A 20,882-nucleotide genomic window follows, 5' to 3' on the forward strand; every position below is an offset into this window, starting at 1 on the left:
AATCTCCATGACTGAGGGAAAATCAAGGGAAAATAGAATCTAGAACTAGAGGGCCCCTTTTCCCCCCCTTTTCCATTATGACTCATTTTCATATTAGACTAAAAATCTCCAGTATTTTTTCTCTTTTCCCACCTTAACTATAATATTTTACCACCTCTTCATTTTTAAGTTTTTTCCTTTTTGACTTTCATATTTCTACAATTATATGTCTTAGATGTATTTTTCACTTCTGGATTCCCTTCAACATAATTTAATTTTGGGAGATATATGAGTTATGGGTTTTTGTTTCTTGTTTATTCTGCCTCGTTTTGTTTTACAATGGTGTAAGTTAATACCTTTTAACACACGTCAACATACACCCAGAAACAAGTGGAATAATGTGCTGATTCATTCTGTGAGATTATATTCTCTCTTCCTTCCCATTCTGCGCCCCCCTCTTTTATCTTGTTTTGGTGTTCAAAGTTGGGGCCTTAAATAAGTATTGATGGTATATATAAATTTAGGATAGAGCATCCTCTAACATACAGAACAAAATACACTCAAAACCAAGAGGAATACCCTCTAGGACCCCTCAGGTAGACTACATTATCTCCACTATCATTTATTCACCACCACCATCCCCCGCCCCCCCCTTTTTTCTCTTTTTTACTTTCTTTTTCTTATTCTCTGTGGTTTTTGGCCCTTTATTTTTACTAATTTGTTTTAAAATTTGTTTTTCACTTTAGTGATCCTTTTGTTTTATGTTGTTCTGTTTTATTTATTTATTTATTTATTTATTTATTTATTTATTTATGGTCTCTGACCTCTTCGGAATCATCTAGGGTATATTTTACTTAGGGTGTGGTTGATATTTTTGTTTCAACCCACTCATACAGCCACTCTGCACTGGATAAAGTAACTAGAAGGAAGAATTCACCAAAAAAGAAAGAACCAATAACAGAGTTACAGAATTTGGATTTAAATCCAATGTCAAAAAGTCAATTCAGAAGTACAAATACAAAGCTACAGATGGCTCTGGAAAAAAGCCTAAAGGACTCTAGAGACTTTGTTATTGCAGAAGTGAGATCTAATCAGGCCTAAATTAAAAAGAGATTAAATGAGATGCAATCCAAACTGGATTTCCTAACTGCTAGGGTTAATGAGGTGGAAGAGAGAATGGGTGACATAGAAGACAAGTTGATGGTAAGGAAGAAAGCTGAGGAAAAAAGAGAAAAACAATTAAGAGCCAATGAAGAAAGGGTTAGGGAAATAAATGATAGCTTGATAAGGAAGAATTTACATATAATTTGACTCCAGAAGAGACTGAGAGATAGATAGGACCACAAAGTATAAAATTTTTTTTTTAATTTTTATTTATTTATGATAGTCACACAGAGAGAGAGAGAGAGAGAGAGAGAGAGAGAGAGAGAGGCAGAGACATAGGCAGAGGGAGAAGCAGGCTCCATGCACCGGGAGCCTGATGTGGGATTTGATCCCGGGTCTCCAGTATCGCGCCCTGGGCCAAAGGCAAGCGCCAAACCACTGCGCCACCCAGGGATCCCAGGACCACAAAGTATATTTGAACAAACCATAGTTGAGAACTTCCCTAATTTGGGGAGGGAAACAAGCATTCAGATCCAAGAGTTAGAGATTCCCCCCACCCCAATCAATACAAACCATTCAACACCTCACATTTAATAGTGAAGCTTGCAAATTTCAAAGATTAAGAGAAAATTCTTTTTTTGATAATAAATTTATTTTAGAGTTAGGAGTTCTTATGTCCTGTCTCCCTTTCTGATTTTTCCCAAACATTTAAGAGAAAGTTCTTAATGCAGCATGAGAAAAGAGATTCTTAATTTATATGGAGAGAAATACCAGATTAACAGCAGACCTCTCCACAGAGACCGGTCAGGCCAGAAAGGGCTGGCAGGATATATTCAGGGTCCTAAATAAGAAGACTTTCATTCAGAATTGGAGAGAAAAAGAGCTTCCAGAATAGGCAGAAACTGAAAGACTATGTGACCACCAAACCATCTCTACAATAAATATTAAAGGGGACCCTGTAAAAGAAAGAGGGAGCTCAAGGAAATAATCCACAAAAACAGGGACAGAATAGGTATTACGATAACACTATAAATTCATATCTTTCAATAGTTACTCTGAATGTGAATGGGCTAAATGATCCCATCAAAAGACACAGGGTATCAGACTGGATAAAAAAGAAAGTCCCATCTATTTTCTGTCTTACAAAAGACTCATTTTAGACCTAAGGACACTTCCAGCCTGTAAATGAAGGAGTGGAAACCATCTACCATTCAGATGCTCCTCAAAGGAAAGCTGGGGTAGCAATCCTCAAATCAGATCAATTAAAGTTTATCCCAAAGACTGTAGTAAGAGATGAAGACAGACACTATATCATACTTAAAGGATCAATCCAGCAAGAAGACCTACCAATCATGAATATGTATGCTCTTAATGTGGGAGATGCCAAGTATATCAATTAATAATGCCAAGTATATCAATTAATAACCAAAGTAAAGAGATACTTAGAAAATAATACACTAGACTCATGGGCCTTGGCGATCCGTGGGGTGCACCTGCGCAGCTGTGGATGCCGCAGGTTTTTGAAACATGAATTGTTCACTCTTCTTGACTGCCCTTTGCTTGTGAATAGCCTCAGCAGCTCCAAAACTCGATGAAAGCTTAAATGCATAATGGTACCAGTGGAAGGCAATGCACAGATTATATGGCATGAATGAAGAAGGATAGAGGAGAGCAGTGTGGGAGAATATGAAAATGATTGAACTGCATAATTGAGAATATAGCCAAGGGAAACATGGCTTCACAATGGCGATGAATACCTTTGGTGACATGACCAATGAAGAATTCAGGCAGGTGATGAATGACTTTCAAAACCAGAAGCACAAGAAAGGGAAAGTGTTCCAAGAACCTATCTTTGCTGAGATCCCCAAATCTGTGGACTGGAGAGAGAAAGGTTACGTAACTCCTGTGCAGAATCAGAGTCAGTGTGGTTCTTGTTGGACTTTTAGTGCAACTGGTGCCCTCAAAAGACAGATGTTCCGGAAAACAGGCAAACTTGTGCCACTGAGTGAGCAGAACCTGGTGGACTGCTCTAAGGCTCAAGGCAATGAGGGCTGCAGTGGTGGCCTGATGGATAACACCTTTCATCATGTTAAAGACAATGGAGGCCTAGATTCAGAGGAATCTTATCCATATCTTGGAAAGGACATAGAGACCTGTAACGACAAGACTGAGTGTTCTGCTGCCAATGACACTGGCTTCATGGACCTCCCTCAATGGGAAAAGACCCTAATGAAGGCAGTGGCAACTCTAGGGCCCATCTCTGTTGCTACTGATGCAGGCATTTCCAGTTCTACAAAGCAGGCATTTAATTTGATCCAGACTGCAGCTGCAAAGATCTAGATCATGGTGTTCGGGTGGCTGGCTATGGCTTTGTAGGAACAGACTCAAATAATAAATTTTGGATTATCAAGAACAGTTGGGGTCCAGAATGGGGCTGGAATGGCTATATAAAAATGGCCTAAGACCAGAACAACCATTGTAGAATTGCCACAGCAACCAACTATCCCATTGTGTGAGCTGATGGACCACAAGATTAGAGGACTTGAGGACAGCATATCTGGAGGAAGTTTATCTTAAAATTGACCAAACTCTTATTGTGTAAGATAAGACACTTGAATCATTGAGAATCCAAGTTGTGATTTGAATTCTGTGACATTTTTATCATTTTCTGTGACATTACCACTACTTTAATTACTGCTATATATGGCTTTATAATGTTGAAGACTTATTACTTAATTCTAAAATTTTTGACTTCTTATTTATTCAAAGGATATATAAACTTTACCTTTTGAAATAAATTTTAATTCAATAAGTAGAGGAAGAAAAAAATAAAATAATACACTAATAGTAGGAGACTTCAACACAGTCCTTGTCAGTAAATATCAGATCTTCTAAGCATGACATCACCAAAGAAACAAGGGCCTTAAATTATACACTGGACCAGATGGATTTCACAGATGTTTACAGAGCTTTCTAACTGAACACAACTGAATACACATTCTTCCCAAGTGCACATGGAACTTTCTCCAGAATAGACCACACACTAGGTCACAAATGAGGTCTCAACCGATACCAAAAGATAGGATTGCCCCCCTGCATATTTTCAGACCACAATGCTTTGAAACTAGAACTCAGTCATAAGAAGAAATTTGGAAGAAATTCAAACACATGGAGGTTAAAGAGCATCCTACTAAAAGATGAATGGGTCAACCAGGAAATTAGAGAAGAATCTATGGATTCAGGGAAACTAATGAAAATGCAGATACAACCATTCAAAAAATCTGGGATACAGCAAAGAGGTCCCAAGAAGGAAATACATCTCAATACAAGTCTCCTTCAAAAAACTGGAAATAACTCAAATACACAAGCTAAACTTGCACCTAAATGAACTGGAGAAAGAACAGCACATAAAGCCTACACCAAGCAGAAGAGGGGAGATAATAAAGATTCAAGCAGAACTCAATGAAACAGAGACCAGAAGAACTGCAGAACAGATAAAAAAAGAAGAACAGGAGTTGGTTCTTTGAAAGAATTAATAAGATAGATAAACCCTTAGCCAGCCTTATTAAAGAGAAAAAAAAAAAAAACCCTCAAGGTAATAAAATCACAAGTGAAAGAGGAGGGATCAGAACCATACCAAGGAAATACAAATGATTTTAAAAAACATTTTATGAGCAGCTATAAGCCAATAAATTAGGCAATCTAGAAGAAATGGATGCATTTCTGGAAAAATCACAAATGACCAAAACTAGAACAAAACGAAATAGAAAACCTGAACAGGCCAATAACCAGCAAGGAAATTGAAGCAGTTATCAAAAACCTGCCACGACGCAAAATTCCAGGGCCAGATGGCTTCTGAGGGGAATTCTATCAAATGTTTAAAGAGGAAATAATATTCTACTAAAGCTGTTCTGAAGGATAAAAAGGGATGGAATACTTCAAAATTTGTTCTAACAGGCCAGCATCACCTTGATTCCAAAACCAAAGACCCCACCAAAAAGGACAATTATAGAACAATATCCCTGATGAACATGGATGCAAAATTTCTCAACAAGATACTAGCCAATAGGATCCAACAGTACATTAAGAGGATTATTCACCATGACCAAGTGGGATTTATCCCTGAGATGCAAGGTTGGTTTAACACTCATAAAACAATCAATGTGATAGATCACATCAACAAGAGAAAAAAACAAGAACCATAGGATCCTCTCAATAGATGCAGAGAAAGCATTTGACAAAATACAGCATCCATTCCTGATCAAAACTCTTCACAGTGTAGGGATAGAAGGAACATTCCTCAGCATCTCAAAAGCCATCTATGAAAAGCCCACAGCAAATATCATTCTCCATGGAGAAAAACTGAGAGCCTTTCCCCTAAGATCAGGAACATGACAGGGATGTCCACTCTCGCCATTGCTATTCAACATAGTACTAGAAGTCCTAGCCTCAGGAATCAGACAACAAAAAGAAATAAAAGGCATTTAAACTGGCAGAGGAAGGCAAACTCTCCCTCTTTGCACATGACACGTTACTGTGTGTAGAAAACCCAAAAGACACCACCCCAAGATTGCTAGGACTCATACAGCAATTCAGCCATGCGGCAGGAGTCAAAATCAATGCATAGTAATCAGTGGAATTCCTATAAACTAAAATGAGACTGAAAAAAGAGACATCAAGGAGTCAATCCCATTTACAATGGCACCCAAAACCATAAGATACCTAGGAATAAACCTAACCAAAGTGGTAAGGGATTTATGCCCTAAAAACTACAGAACACTTCTGAAAGATTTTGAGGAAGACACAAAGGGATGGAAAAATATTCCATGCTCACGGATTGGAAGAATTAATACTGTGAAAATGTCTATGCTACCCAGGGAAATTTACACATTCAATGCAATCCCTATCAAAATACTATGGACTTTCTTCAGAGAGTTGGAAAAAATCATCTTAAGATTTGTATGGAATCAGCAAAGGGAATATTGAAAAAGAAAACCAGAGCCAGGGGCATCACAATGCTGGATTTCAAGCTGTACTACAAATCTGTGATCCTCAAGACAGTGTAGCATTGGCACAAAAACAGACACATAGGTCAATGGAACAGAAGAGAGAACCTAGAAATGGGCCCTCAACTCTATGGTCAATATTCGACAAAACCAGAAAGAATATCCACAGGAAAAAGGACAGACTCTTCAATAAATGGTGCTGGGAAAATTGGACAGCCATGTGCAGAAGAATGAAACTAGACAATGCTTTTACACCATACACAAAGATAAACTTAAAATGGATGAAAGATCTAAATGTGAGGTGAGAATTCCTCAAAATCCTAGAGGATAACACAGGCAACACCCTTTTTTAACTTGGCCACAGCAACTTCTTGCAAGATAAATCTATGAAGGCAAAGGAAACAAAAGCAAAAATGAACTATTGAGACTTAATCAAGATAAAAAGCTTCTGCACAGCAAAAGAAACAGTCAACAAAATAAAAGACAACCTACAGAATGGGAGAAGATATTTGCAAGTGACCTATCAGATAAAGGGCTACTATCCGAGATCTATAAAAAAAACTTATTAAACTCAACAGCAAAGAAACAAACAATCCAATTATGAAATGGGCAAAAGACATAAATAGACATTTCACCAAAGAAGACCTACACATGGCCAATAAGCACATGGGAAAATGCTCTGCATCACTGGCCATCAGGGAAATACAAATCAAAACCACAGTGAGATACCACCTCACACCAGTGAGAAGATTAAGAAGATTAAGAAGATTAAGATTAAGAAGATTAAGAAGATAGAAAACAGCAAATGTTGGAGAGGATGTGGAGACAGGGGAACTGTTGGGAACTTGGTGGGAATGTGAACTGGTTCAGCTACTCTGAAAAACAGTGTGGAGGTTCCTCAAAGAGTTAAAAATAGAGCTACCCTACGACTCCGCAATTGCCCTGCTGGGGAGTTACCCCAAAGATACAGATGCAGTGAAAAGCTGAGACACCTGCTCCCCAATGTTTATAGCATCAATGTCCACAACAGCTAAACTGGCATGAGCCATGATGTCCACTGACATATAAATGGATAGAGAAGATGTGATATATATATATATATCTAATATGTGATAGATAGATAGATATATAATATGTGATATATATATAATGTGTGTGGAATAATGGAATATTACTCAGCCATTAGAATGGACAAATACCTACCATTTGCTTCGACGTGGATGAGAGGGTATTATGCTGAGTGAAGTAAGTCAATTGGAGAAGGACAATCATTATATGGTTTCACTCATATGGGGAATATAAGAAATAGTGAAAGGGATTATAAGGGAAAGGAGGGAAACTGAGTAGGAAAAAATAGAGAGGGAGACAAACCTTGAGAGAATCCTAACTCTGGGAAATGAACAAAGTAATGCAGAAGCGGAGATGAGTAGGGGGTTGGGGTCACTGGGTGTCAAGCATTGAGGAAGGCACTTGATGGGATCAGCACTGGGTATTATAGTATATGTTGGCAAAAGAAACTTCAATAAAAAATAAATATTAAAAAAGTACCTGTGAGAGATCTCTTATTCTATAAATGCTCTAGTGGGGTAAGAGTATTTTCTCTGCTGGCAGAGGGGCTAACATTGAGGATATTTTTCAATCTATTGTTCTAGGACTTTCAAGAATATGCTCTCTTTTAACTGCCACAGCACAGGACGATATCAGAATTCACATATTCATGACTGTGTGGCTTAGAGCATTAGGTTAATTTCTAAGATCACAGATCTATGGTGAACTGTCACTCATGGATGGCTTGTATCATTTTTTCTGTCCTATGAAGCTGTGTATTTCTATCATTAATTAGCTATGTCATCATAGTAAAGTTACCACACCAATCAGAATTTCATTTTCTTTATTTGTAAAATAAAGGTTGGGGTGGGCAGCTGCTACCTTGTAAATTTTGATACATACAGAGGCTTTATCATCTATTACCTAAAATGAAGCATTTTTTAGAGTGAAAGGGCACTGCTTATAATTATGCCAGAGAACAGGCATACATGAGCGAGCAACGTCGTTCTGAACAAACTTCTAACTGGTGTGTTTTCATGCACTTTTAATCCAATTCAGTACATCTTCCATAGAATAATTATCTGTGGCTTCTCCCTCATCATGGAGTGTAAAATTCAAAAAGGCGAGAACCTTTCTCATTTGGTCACCCCTTTATTCCTAGAACCTAATACACATGCCTGGAATTTATAAGACAATAGACAATTTTTGTTTTTAATGTCTAAAAGAACGATTAGATGAGTCCACGGTTGTTTGGGAAAATGGATTAATGGTTAAAGGAAGAAGAAAAAAGAAGAGAATAGGTGTTAACCAAATATAACTACATAATACAGAATTTCTAAGTAACAGAGATGGCTATGCAGGAAAACACTGGACTTTGGTACATATTAGTAGAATCTACTCCAGATAATTCCTGTACTATCTTAGCTTACCCTAAGTAGCCATGATTTTTCATAGTAGCCCTTTTCGTCAGCCCTTAGATGTAAGCATATAGAACCTATTAGTTTATTGACAGTCAATATCAGAACTTGAGTCTCCTGATAACCTCCCTGTCCAGAATTTTTCCAATACAACATGCTCAGAACTGATAACAATGCTGCGTACCTATACACATTCTGTAAGTATGTTAATGAACACAGAGTCCTTAATAATTATTAGGACTCTGTTCCTGGAAACGATTTTTGGGTAGATAATGACTTGGGAAACAATTATAATTTAAAGTTAATTAAATAACTAAAATTTCACATATAAAATGATCACGTATTTGATAATACATGTTTAAGACAGATAAGAAAAAATGAAATCTTATGAGAGTTTAACAGCTCCCTCTACAAGATGGAACTCTAGGTGATATTTTGTCTGCCCCTGCCTATATATATATATATATACATACATATATATATATATATGTATATATACACACACACACACACACACACACACATATTCATTCACTCTTTCATTTTAAACATTTCTAGGGAGACAGTCACTTTCAGTAGTTCTTCAGTGATGGTACTTTGCTGGTGTAAACTCCAGGCCAGGCTCCGCCTCTGAGTGGTGACCTCTAACCTGTGCTCCATCTCTGAGGGGTCACAACCTCCTGGCCTTGGTCTCAGAGGGGTGAACACACAGTCTGCAAACCAAGCAAGAAAGATTTCTTTCTGACCCAGCAACAAACTGCTCAAAACTTGCAGCTGAAAACTATGCCAAACCGCATATACAGGTTTTTATACAACTAGAGATTTCTAGTTAAAAACCTAAGTTGAGTCTGTTCTTTAAGCCTATAAAAACTGTTAAGAAAGTTTTCCAAAAATAATCCAAATATATGTTTTAAAAATATAGTCCACTAAAATGTAGATATATATGTGCACATGTATTTATAGGCAGCGATATATATTCCTCCCTAGTGTTCAGATTTTCTATGTAAAAATAATTTAAAAATAAATTACAGGTAAATGCTTCTTAATAAGATGCATATAAGCTGAATTACCCAAGACTTTAAGTTTCACCATCCCAAAGTAATGACATAGGAATTTCTCTACCAATTACTGAAGTTTAAGAAATTCTCATTGAGACGTTTTGTTTTGTTTTCCTACTTCATTTTTGAGTTTTCAGATTTGGGGAACACCTGTTGAATAAGTTTAAGTACATGGATAAGGGGGGGGTGGGGAAAAATGGGAGTAGGGTCCCCAAGTCACCTGCGCTCACCCGACTTACCTAGATAACTTTCAAATCATCCTGAAACCCTATGAATTCTACCTAAGATTTAAAGAGAGAATAGCTGGAATGCTACAGAGAGAAGAGTTTGCACTTCTAACAAGGTAGGAAGCCAAGGGAAGAAAAAATAAAAAAGATTCCAGTGGCGGAGGGGCCCCACAAGGAGCCGGGCTAAGGCCAGGCAGCAAAAGCCTCCAGGACAGGAAAGCCCAGCCTGGAGAAGCAGGAAGTTTAAAAATCTGAACCGAATTCTTTCCAGAGGGGAAGGCGCTCAACAGGGAAACCGGGCAGAACCACAGGAGGGGCAATGGCACCTCCAACTCCCCGGGGTCACTAGGAGAGGAGGGCACCTGGGAGAGAGTGCACCAAAGACCACGGGTTGAGCTCTGTGAAGGGCTGGAGCACGCACCCGGCGGGACCTCGGGAGAAGCTCAGGCAGCGTCTCTGGCTGCAGGAGGCTGCACCCTGCTACCTTCGGGAGCCCGGGCCCCAGGAGTGCAATTCCAGCAGAACAGGCCCGGGGTCCCAGGGGACAAAGCAGACACAGCCCAGGATCCTGTGCTCCTTCTGGGACAGGCAGAGGCAGGGAGGGCAGAGGATAGCAAGGACCCTCCTGCTGCCAGGCACCCCCAGGCTGTGCAGATCAGCACCCCCTGCTCCTGGGAGCATCCAGGCGAGTGCAGACCAGTAGCCGTGGGAGTTACTGGGAGAGCTGACTCCAGAGCTAGAAGGGTGGCCGCACCAGTGTGGTTGTTCCTCCTGGTGTCACCCTGTGCCTGGGACAGAGTGGGGCCACCAGGGAACTGGGGCCTCAGGGGGTAAACAGCTCCCACTGAGCCATGCACACACCTGAGAGTCAGCACAGCAGCCCCTCCCCCACAAGACCAGCTGGAAGGACAGGGGAAGAGCAAGTTTTTGGCCTAGCAGCACTGGAAAGCCCCAGGGAAGTTGAGGGACTTATGGTATATAGAACCAGAGGATACCCCTCCTTGTCTTTTGTTTTTGTTTTTTCTTTTTTTTCTTCCTTTTTTTCCGGTACAATTCATTTTTAGCCACTCTGCACTGAGCAAAATGACTAGAAAGAAGAACTCACCACAAAAGAAAGAATCAGAAACAGTACTCTCTGCCACAATTTGATTACAATTTGATGTCAGAAAGCCAATTCAGAAGCACAATTATAAAGCTACTGGTGGCTCTGGAAAAAAGCATAAAGGAATCAAGAGACTACATGACTGCAGAATTTAGATCTAATCAGGCCAAAATTAAAAATCAATTAAATGAGATGCAATCCAAACCGGAGGTCCTAACGATGAAGGTTAATGAGGTAGAAGGAAGAGTGAGTGACATAGAAGACAAGTTGATGGCAAGGAAGGAAGCTGAGGAAAAAAAGAGAAAAACAATTAAAAGACCATGGGGAAAGGTTAAGGGAAATAAATGACAGCCTTAGAAGGAAAAATCTACATATAATTGGGGTTCCAGAGGGCGCCAAAAGGGACAGAGGAACAGAAAGTGTATTTGAAGAAATTATAGTTGAGAACTTCCCTAAGTTGGGGAAGGAAACAGGCATTCAGATCCAGGACATAGAGAGGTTCCCCCCAAAATCAATAAAAAACATTCAACACCTCAACATTTAATAGTGAAACTTGCAAATTCCAAAGATAAAGAGAAAATCCTTAAAGCAGCAAGAGACTAATTATATGGGGAGAAATATTAAATTAACAGCAGACCCCTCCACAGAGACCTGGCAGGCCAGAAAGGGCTGACAGGATATATTCAGGGTCCTAAGTGAGAAGAACATGCAACCAAGAATACTTTATCCAGCAAGGCTCTCATTCAGAATAGAAGGAGAGATAAAGAGCTTACAAGACAGGCAGGAACTGAAAGAATATGTGACCACCAAACCAGCTCTGCAAGAAATATTAAGAGGGACTCTGTAAAAGAAAGAGGATACCGAAAGATATAACCCACAAAACAGGGCCTGAATAAAATAGGTATTATGATGATACTAAATTCATATCTTTCAATAGTAACTCTGAACATGAATGGGCTTAATGATCCCATCAAAAGACTCAGGGTTTCAGACTGGATAGAAAAGCAAGACCCATCTATTTGCTGTCTACTGGAGACTCATTTTAGACCTAAGGACACGTACAGCCTGAAAATGAAAGGTTGGGGAACCATTTACCATTCAAATGGTCCTCAAAAGAAAGCAGGGTAGCAATCCTCATATCAGATAAATTAGAGTTTATCCCAAAGACTGTAGTAAGAGATGAAGAGGGACACTATATTATACTTAAAGGATCTATTGAACAAGAGGACCTAACAATCATGAATATTTATGCCCGTAATGTGGGAGCTGCCAAGTATACCAATCAACTAATAACCAAAGTCAAGACATAGTTAGATAATAATACACTAATACTGGGAGACTTCAACATGGCACTTTCTGCAAATGACAAATTTTCTAAGCTCAACATCTTCAAAGAAACAAGAACTTTAAATGATACACTGGACTAGATGGATTTCACAGATATTTACAAAACTTTACATCCAAACGCAACTGAATACACATTCTTCTAAGTGCACATGGAAGTATCTCCAGAATAGACCATCTACTGGGTCACAAATCAGGTCTCAAGGGATACCAAAAGACTGGGATTGCCCCCTGCATATTTTCAGATCATAATGCTTTGAAACTTGAACTCAATCACAAGGAGAAATTTGGAAGAAATTCAAACATGTGGAGGTTAAAGAGCATCCTGCTAATAGATGAATGGGTCAACCAGGAAATTAAAGAATAAAAAAGATTCATGGAAACTAATGAGAATGAAGATACAACTATTCAAAACTTTGAGATACAGCAAAAGCAGTCCTGAGAGGGAAATACATTGCAATACAAGCATCCCTCAAAAAATTGGGAAGAATTCAAATACACAAGCTAACTTTACACCTATAGGAACTGGAGAAAAAACAGCAAATAAAATCTACACCAAGCAGAAGAAGAGAGTTAATAAAGATTCGAGCAGAACTCAATGAAACAGAGACCTGAAGAATTGTAGAACAGATCAACAAAACCAGGAGTTGGTTCTTTGAAAGAATTAATAAGATAGATAAACCCTTAGCTAGCCTTATTAAAAACAAAAGAAAAAAGGCTCTAATTAATAAAATCATGAATGAAAAAGGAGAGATTACAACCATACCGGAAATACAAACGATTTTTAAAACATATTATGAGCAGCCATATGCCAATATTTTAGGCAATCTAGAAGAAATGGAAGCGTTTCTGGAAAACCACAAATTACCAAAACTAGAATGGGAAGAAATAGAAAACCTGCATAAGACAATAACCAGGGAGGAAATTGAAGCAGTCATCGAAAACCTCCCAAGACAGAAAAGTCCAGGGCCAGATGGCTTCCCAGGGGAATTCTATCAAACATTTAAAGAAGGAACAATACCTATTCTACTAAAGCTGTTCTGAATGATAGAAAGGGGTGGAATACTTCCAAACTCATTCTATGAGACCATCATCACCTTAATTTCAAAACCAGACAAAGACTCCACCAAAAAGCACAATTATAGAACAATATCTGATGAACTCAGATGCAAAATTTCTCAACAAGATACTAGCCAATATAATCCAACAGTACATTAAAAGGATTGTTCATCATGACCAAGTGGGATTTATCTGCTGGTTCAACACTCATAAAGCTATCAATGTGATTGATCATATCAACAAGAGAAAAAACAAGAACCATACGATCCTCAATAGATGCAGAGAAAGCATTTGACAAAATACAGCATCTATTCCTGATCAAAACTCTGCAGAGTGTAGGGATAGAGGGCACATTCCTCAGCATCTTAAACGCCATCTATGAAAAGCCCACAGCAAATATCATTCAATGGAAAAACACTGGGAGCCTTTCCACAAGATCAGGAACACAACAGGGATGTCCACTGTCACCACGGCTATTCAACACATAGTACTAGAAGTCCTAGCCTCAGCAATCAGACAACAAAAAGAAATCAAAGGCATTCAAATTGGTAAAGAAGTCAAACTCTCCCTCTTTGCAGACGACATGATACTTACTGTACACAGAAAACCCAGAAGATCCACCCCAAGATTGCTAGAACTCATACAGCAATTCAGTAATGTGGCAGGAGACAAACATCAATGCATAGCAATCAGTGGCATTTCTCTACACTATCAATGAGACTGAAGAAAGAGAAATTAAGGAGTCAATCCCATTTACACTTGCACTCAATAGCATAAGATACCTAGGAATAAACCTAACCAAAGTGGTAAGGGATCTATGCCCTAAAAACTACAGAACACTTCTGAAAGAATTTGAGGAAGACACAAAGAGATGGCAAAATATTCCATGCTCATGGATTGGCAGAATTAATACTGTGAAAATGTCAATGCTACCCAGGGAAATTTACACATTCAATGCAATCCCTATCAAAATACCACGGACTTTCTTCAGAGAGTTGGAAAAAATCATCTTAAGATTTGTATGGAATCAGAAAAGACAGCCGGGGGAATATTGAAAAAGAAAACCAGAGCTGGGGGCATCCCAATGCCGGGTTTCAAGCTGTACTACAAAGCTGTGATCCTCAAGATAGTGTACTATTGGCACAAAAACAGACACATAGGTCAATGGAACAGAAGAGAGAACCTAGAAATGGGCCCTCAACTCTATGGTCAATATTCGACAAAACCAGAAAGAATATCCACAGGAAAAAGGACAGACTCTTCAATAAATGGTGCTGGGAAAATTGGACAGCCACGTGCAAAAGAATGAAACTAGACAATGCTTTTACACCATACACAAAGATAAACTTAAAATGGATGAAAGATCTAAATGTGAGGCGAGAATTCCTCAAAATCCTAGAGGATAACACAGGCAATACCTTTTTTAACTTGGCCGCAGCAAGTTCGTGCAAGATAAATCTATGAAGGCAAGGGAAACAAAAGCAAAAATGAACAATTTTAATCAAGATAAAAAGCTTCTGCACAGCAAAAGAAATATTCAACAAAATAATAGACAACCTACAGAATGGGAGAAGATATTTGCAAGTGACCTATCAGATAAAGGGCTACTATCCAAGATCTATAAAGAAGTTATTAAATTCAACACCAAAGAAACAAAGAATCCAATCATGAAATGGGCAAAAGACATGAACAGACATTTCACCAAAGAAGACCTACACATGGCCAACAAGCACATGGGAAAATGCTCTGCATCACTTGCCATCAGGGAAATACAAATCAAAACCACAATGAGATACCACCTCATACCAGTGAGAATGGTGAAAATTAACAATACAGGATACAAGAAATGTTGGAGACGATGTGGAGAAAGGGGAACCCTCTTGCACTGTTTTGAAAGTGTGAGCTGGCACAGCCACTTTGGAAAACAGTGTGGAGGTTCCTCAAAGAGTTAAAAATAGAGCTACCCTAGATCCCAGCAATTTCCCTTCTGGGGAGTTACCCCAAAGATACAGATGCAGTGAAAAGCCGAGACACCTGCACCCCAACGTTTATAGTGGCAATGTGCACAATAGTCAAACTGTGGAAGGAGCTTCGTTGTCCATTGAAAGATTAATGATAAAAGAAGATGTGGTATATGCATACAATGGAATATGACTCAGCCATTAGAAATGACAAATACCCACCATTTGCTTCAACATGGATGGAATTGGAGGGTATTATGCTGAGTTAAGTCAGTCAATCAGAGAAGGACAAACATTATATGGTCTCATTCATTTGGGGAATATAAAAAATAGTGAAAAGGGAAAGGAAAGAAAACGAGTGAGAAATATCAGTGAAGGTGACAGAACATGAGAGACTCCTAAGTCTTTGAATCAAACAAGGGGTAGTGGACGGGGAGGTGGGCGGGGGGATGGGATGACTGGGTGATGGGCACGGAGGGGGGCACTTGATGGGATGAGCACTGGGTGTTATGCTATATGTTGTCATATTGAACTCCAATAAAATACATATACATATGTATTATATGTATTTTATACATATAATATTATACATATAATATTTTATATTTTGTTTATTTTATTTTTATATTTATATTTTATATTGTACATATAATATTTTATACATATGTATTATAAGTAATATATATATGTATATGTATGTATGTGTGTGTGTGTATATATATATATATATATATATATATATATATATATAATATAAATGTCCCAGGCTTTAAGCAGGATAAAGGCTCTCCTTACTTTATCTGGTGCTATGTGCTCTAATGAAGTAAAATTCTTGGCAACTGGGAATCGTCATATTCTTAAAGCTTTTGAAAGTATCATTTTTATATTTACCAGATGCCTTATAGAGTCCAAATTCTCATAAAGGGAGAAAATAGTCTTCCTTCCTAGTTTTCTTACACACACAAAAGGTACATGGATAAATGTCTAGGAAAACCTTCGACTTATGAATAAATACCTAAGGAAAATTAGAAAAATTCCTAAGTTTGTATCTGACTTTCATCTCATTGGGACCATATAAAAGTCAGTAATTTTAGGTTACTTGGATGACTAGTTAAGTGTCCAACTCTTGGTTTCTGTTCAGGTCATAATACCAATGATTGGGCTCCATGCTCAGCACAAATCTACTTGAGTTTCTTTGCCTCTCTCTCTCTCATTCTCAATCTCTCTCTTTCTGAAAGAAATAAAATCTTTTTAAAAATAATTTTTAAATGTTTTAGATAATAACTCAATTTTCTCAAGCCATAGAAGAACCATCCCAGAGCAAATTAAACTTTAATGTGTATCAATGAATTCCAAGATATATAATATTATGAAAAAAGTATTTCTTCTTATTTCTGGGATTAATCAATGAATAATAAAAGGTACATTTGCCTAATCAATAAACAGAAGCAATTTAGAAAAAAAATAGAGACTGATGATTTAAATATAAGCCTCAGTTGCTACAAATACGGTGCAATATGGGTTCTATTACTGAAAGTACCAAAACTGGTGTATAATATATATATTTCATGAAATTCACCTGTAGTATACTCATCTGCAATGATACCCAACTGCTGTCATCCATTTTCTTTGTCTATAATACAGGTGAGTGAAGCTAAGTGATAAGAGATTAGTCATGATAGAAAGGAGGAACTAGAATTAAAATAAAAGAAAAAGCAAAAGCAAAGCAAAACAACAACAAAATGATGTAAATGGTTCCTTTCTATAGCTTATAAATATTCTCCTCAGGTTAAAATTATTTTTAATACATTGCAAACAGGAGACAATTGTACAAATTCAATTGACAATTTCAATTGAAATGAAAGGATTCAAGGATTTTCATATCCCCTATGTGAAAAGCTGCTTTTCACTTTATTAACTTTTTAGTCAGCATCCTCATCTCTCACCCAAACCCTAACAGCTGATACTCTGAAGTAGAGCCTAATTTTTTTCTTTTTCCCATGGTAACTCATCTCATGTTTTTGACTGCAACTGATTCCATATATGAACAAATAAATGATTTAATAGCCTTTAAATCATTTGACATGTTAAAAAAGATATCATGCAAATCAAAAGTATTATCACCTTTATTTAATTTTTTTTTAATTTTTTTAAAATTTTTTATTTATTTATGATAGTCACAGAGAGAGAGAGAGAGGCAGAGACACAGGCGGAGGGAGAAGCAGGCTCCATGCACCGGGAGCCTGATGTGGGATTCCATCCCGGGTCTCCAGGATTGCGCCCTGGGCCAAAGGCAGGCGCCAAACGGCTGCGCCACCCAGGGATCCCTGCGACACAGTTCAAAGCACAAACCGTCCTTCAGCAGCTCACGTGAAAGCCTGCCAGTAGGCAGCAGAACCAAGTTACCAAAAAAGGCATTAGAAGAAGGAACCGGCCGCCGCCAGAGCCTGTGGTAGTGGTCCCTCGCCAGCCTCCGTGCAGAGCCAGTTTCACTCACCCCGTGGGAGTGGGATGTACCCCCACACTGGTGCCACCTCAACTTTGGGTAGGATATTAAGCCCGATTATGCCACATTCAATTCAAGTGGTTTTTTATTTTTTTATTTTCCTCACAGTCTTCACCACATCCAACTTATTATTCCCATGGTACTACTGTAGCTGGGGGTGCTTATGGGACCCCACACAGGAGTTCCTACCTTCTAACCTCTGTTCAAAGAACATGTGCACCTGCTTCATCCTCTTCCCATATGAGAAAATCCATTTGAACTATTCACACAATTGAACATCTTGGTGCATTAAAAAAAAAAAGGGTAGAAAAAAGAAAAAAAAGAAAAGAAAAGATAAGAAAAGAAAAGGAAAGAAAAGAAAGGGTGTTTGAGTTTCCCTCTGAAGAAACGAAAAAGAAAAAAAGAAAAAGAAGCAGCAGGGTGTGGTGCGCCGTCCCCTCCCCCACGGGCCCAATCAGTACCTGCTGTGAAGGCGTTTGTGGCCTCTGACGTCCTGGAATCAGGATCCAGGGCAGGACGTCGAGCTTGAGCGCTGCACAGCGGCTGGCACGGACCCGGCCCACACCCGACAGGGGCAGCGCCACGTGGTTGAGGGCGTGGAGGGTCCGCGGCCGCCGTGCGCCAGGCCCCGGGGCCACCGCAGCTCCGCCCGGGCCGACTTCCCCTTCCCGAGGCCGCCTGCAGCTGGTCCAGGACGTTCCCCAGAGCTGGACGCCGTCCTGCAGCCTTTGTCCCCGGCTGCGGCGAGGCCTGTCCACGGGGTCTCCGGGCAGGGCCTGCAGGGCTCCCACGTGCTCGCGGCAGAGGCCTCGCCGCCTGGACGGAGGCCTGGGCCTCGCTGAAGAGCGGGTCGGCTTCCGTCACACACACGGGGACGCGCTCCTGGGCCTCGTCCGCGACGCGGCCCCGCTCCAGCTGGGGCCCACAGACGCCCCCACCACTCGGCTGGGTTCTCAGCCCTCCGCAGAGGACACAGGGGCGACACCCCGGCCGCACCCTCAGCGCTCCGCGGGGGGCATCCGCGTGACCTCATTGCGCACGGCGTACCGGACGTCAGGCGCACGTCACGCACGCACGTCACGCACGCTGGCCGCACGCAGCGCCCCTCCTCGGCGGTGTCCTAGACGTGAGCCGCCGCCTGTCCTGGGTCTCGTCCACACACGAGACGCTCCTGGCGGTCCGGGGGAGAGCGCCCGGGTCTGGGCCGTGGGCCGAAGACGCCAGATCTGGCGGGTCCTCGCGGCGTGTGTGTTCTCCTCAGGGAGGCCGCGCTGCTTGCGTGGGGAGGCCTGGGCAGGCAGAGCACATGCACCTGCCGGCCGGCTCCATGGCACAGGATGACGGGGCGGGTCCTGGATGTGGGGAGCCTCCTCCAGGGCTTCCAGCCAGATCTCCAGGGGCACCTCCCTGCCGTGACAGGACCGGCTCCCTCCATTGTCCAGGGATGTGCTGCACTGTGGGGTGACTGGGCCCCTAGTCAGACCCTCGACCAGTTGGGGCTGCCTGCCCAGATGCTTGGCCTCCACGACACGTTGGACAACTGACGCCCCGTCGAGCTTCCTCAGCTGGGGATGGGAGTGCTCCAAGGCGGCCGTCTTCACCGGGAACTAGTCAGCTCCCTCCAGGCCTACTACGTTTCTGCAAGGTACGTTCTCAAAGGATCATCATAAGGATGATTCCCGGGCTTGCTTCAGGGGCAGGTTCTCTTCCTTGGCAGGAGTGTGGTCAGGAGTCTGCATCATGATCATTTCATTATATATACAAATATTGAATCATTATGTGTGCACCTGAAAGCAACATGACGTTACATGTCATGGATACCTAAACAAAAAGTGATTTTTTACAAACAAACAAAAAAACCCCCACAAAACAGAGAGAGAGGATACAGTAAGGTTTATTACTCACATAATGAAGCCTTCTTAAAAAAAAAACAAAACAAAACAAAAAAAAAAAACGGTTATCTCACGAGCAGGTCCAAAAGCAGAGCCTGGAGATAACAGATAAAAGAGACCAGTTAGGCTTTTCTTGAAATTAGGGGATCTGCTTGAGTGAATGTTCCCATGAATGGGCCTGGGATTTGCATGGTTGGAACTTCCTACTCGTGCCAAAGGAGGGAGCACCCAGCCTTTCTTATCAGCTTAGCCAGTTGTGGGGCAGATGACACAGGGCTTGAAAACTTTCAGCAGTTAAATGTCAAAGATGAAGTCAGAGTTTGTTAAGATGCCAGAAGACAATGGCCCTTAAGGGCCTTTGCAACCACTGCTTTCTCTCCCATGAATCATCTTTGATCCAGTGTAACAAAATGTGGGTGGTTTCTTGTATTCTGGACTTATGGTGTAAGCTGTCGGGACCTTGTTTTAAGTACTTAACATTCTAAATTCAGAGACCCACCGGAAATTGGAATTGTTGAGAGGTGCCGGTTAGAGAAAGGACACACGTTAACCCTGCTCATTCATCCCTACCAATTACTATAGAATGAACATTGGAAAATAATACTATGGTTGACATGTTGCAGAGATTGCTGTTCATGGAAAGCCTTCCCACTTTGGGGACATGGAAGGGGGCTCTATGAATTTTATTTTGAAAGTTTGGTAAAGGCTTCAAGAAGAGGAAACAGTTTTCATTCTTTGTTTATACATGTGCTTGGAACAAGGATTGCTGAAATTCTCCTGTGCTAAATGAACAGAAGGAAGGAGAATTGGAAAGAGAAAAGAAAGAGAGGGGGGAGAGAATGTGTGTATCTGTGCGTATGGGTAAGCTGCAGACATGAGAAGGAGCAGAAACACCTTCTCCAAGGATACAGGGGGAGCATTCTGCAGGGTCCCACGGGACCTCGAAGGGCAAATACAATTGGGGGATATAGCCTTGCCATGACACCTACAGATTTGAGGAGTGAAGGGGCAAAAGGGACATTAAACATTAAAGGAATTCATCAGCTAAGGGTCAGCTGAGAGATGGGGCCAAACCCACAAATGTAAAAATGCCGAGGGGAGCTGCACACAAATACTTTGTCATGGTTTGTTGGAGCTCATAGACATGAATATAATAATTATATCAAGCAAAGAAAAGAC

At 40.4% G+C, this 20,882-nt stretch overlaps 1 long non-coding RNA gene and 1 pseudogene across 1 annotated transcript in view; one reads left to right on the forward strand and one right to left on the reverse strand.

Annotated features, from left to right (window-relative positions):
• The first annotated feature begins 2,576 nt into the window (after nt 1-2,576).
• On the forward strand, nt 2,577-7,592 carry LOC140596715 (procathepsin L pseudogene; annotated as a pseudogene).
• Nucleotides 7,593-19,767: 12,175 nt separating this feature from the next.
• LOC140596716 (uncharacterized) overlaps nt 19,768-20,882 on the reverse strand; it is a 39,756-nt gene continuing 38,641 nt past the window's right edge. The window contains exon 6 of the long non-coding RNA XR_011998615.1: nt 19,768-19,798. This is a non-coding gene — a long non-coding RNA (uncharacterized lncRNA). The remainder of the gene's footprint in view (nt 19,799-20,882) is intronic.

Source organism: Vulpes vulpes, unplaced genomic scaffold (genome assembly GCF_048418805.1).
Source record: "Vulpes vulpes isolate BD-2025 unplaced genomic scaffold, VulVul3 Bu000000734, whole genome shotgun sequence".
NCBI classification, from domain to species: Eukaryota; Metazoa; Chordata; class Mammalia; order Carnivora; family Canidae; genus Vulpes; species Vulpes vulpes.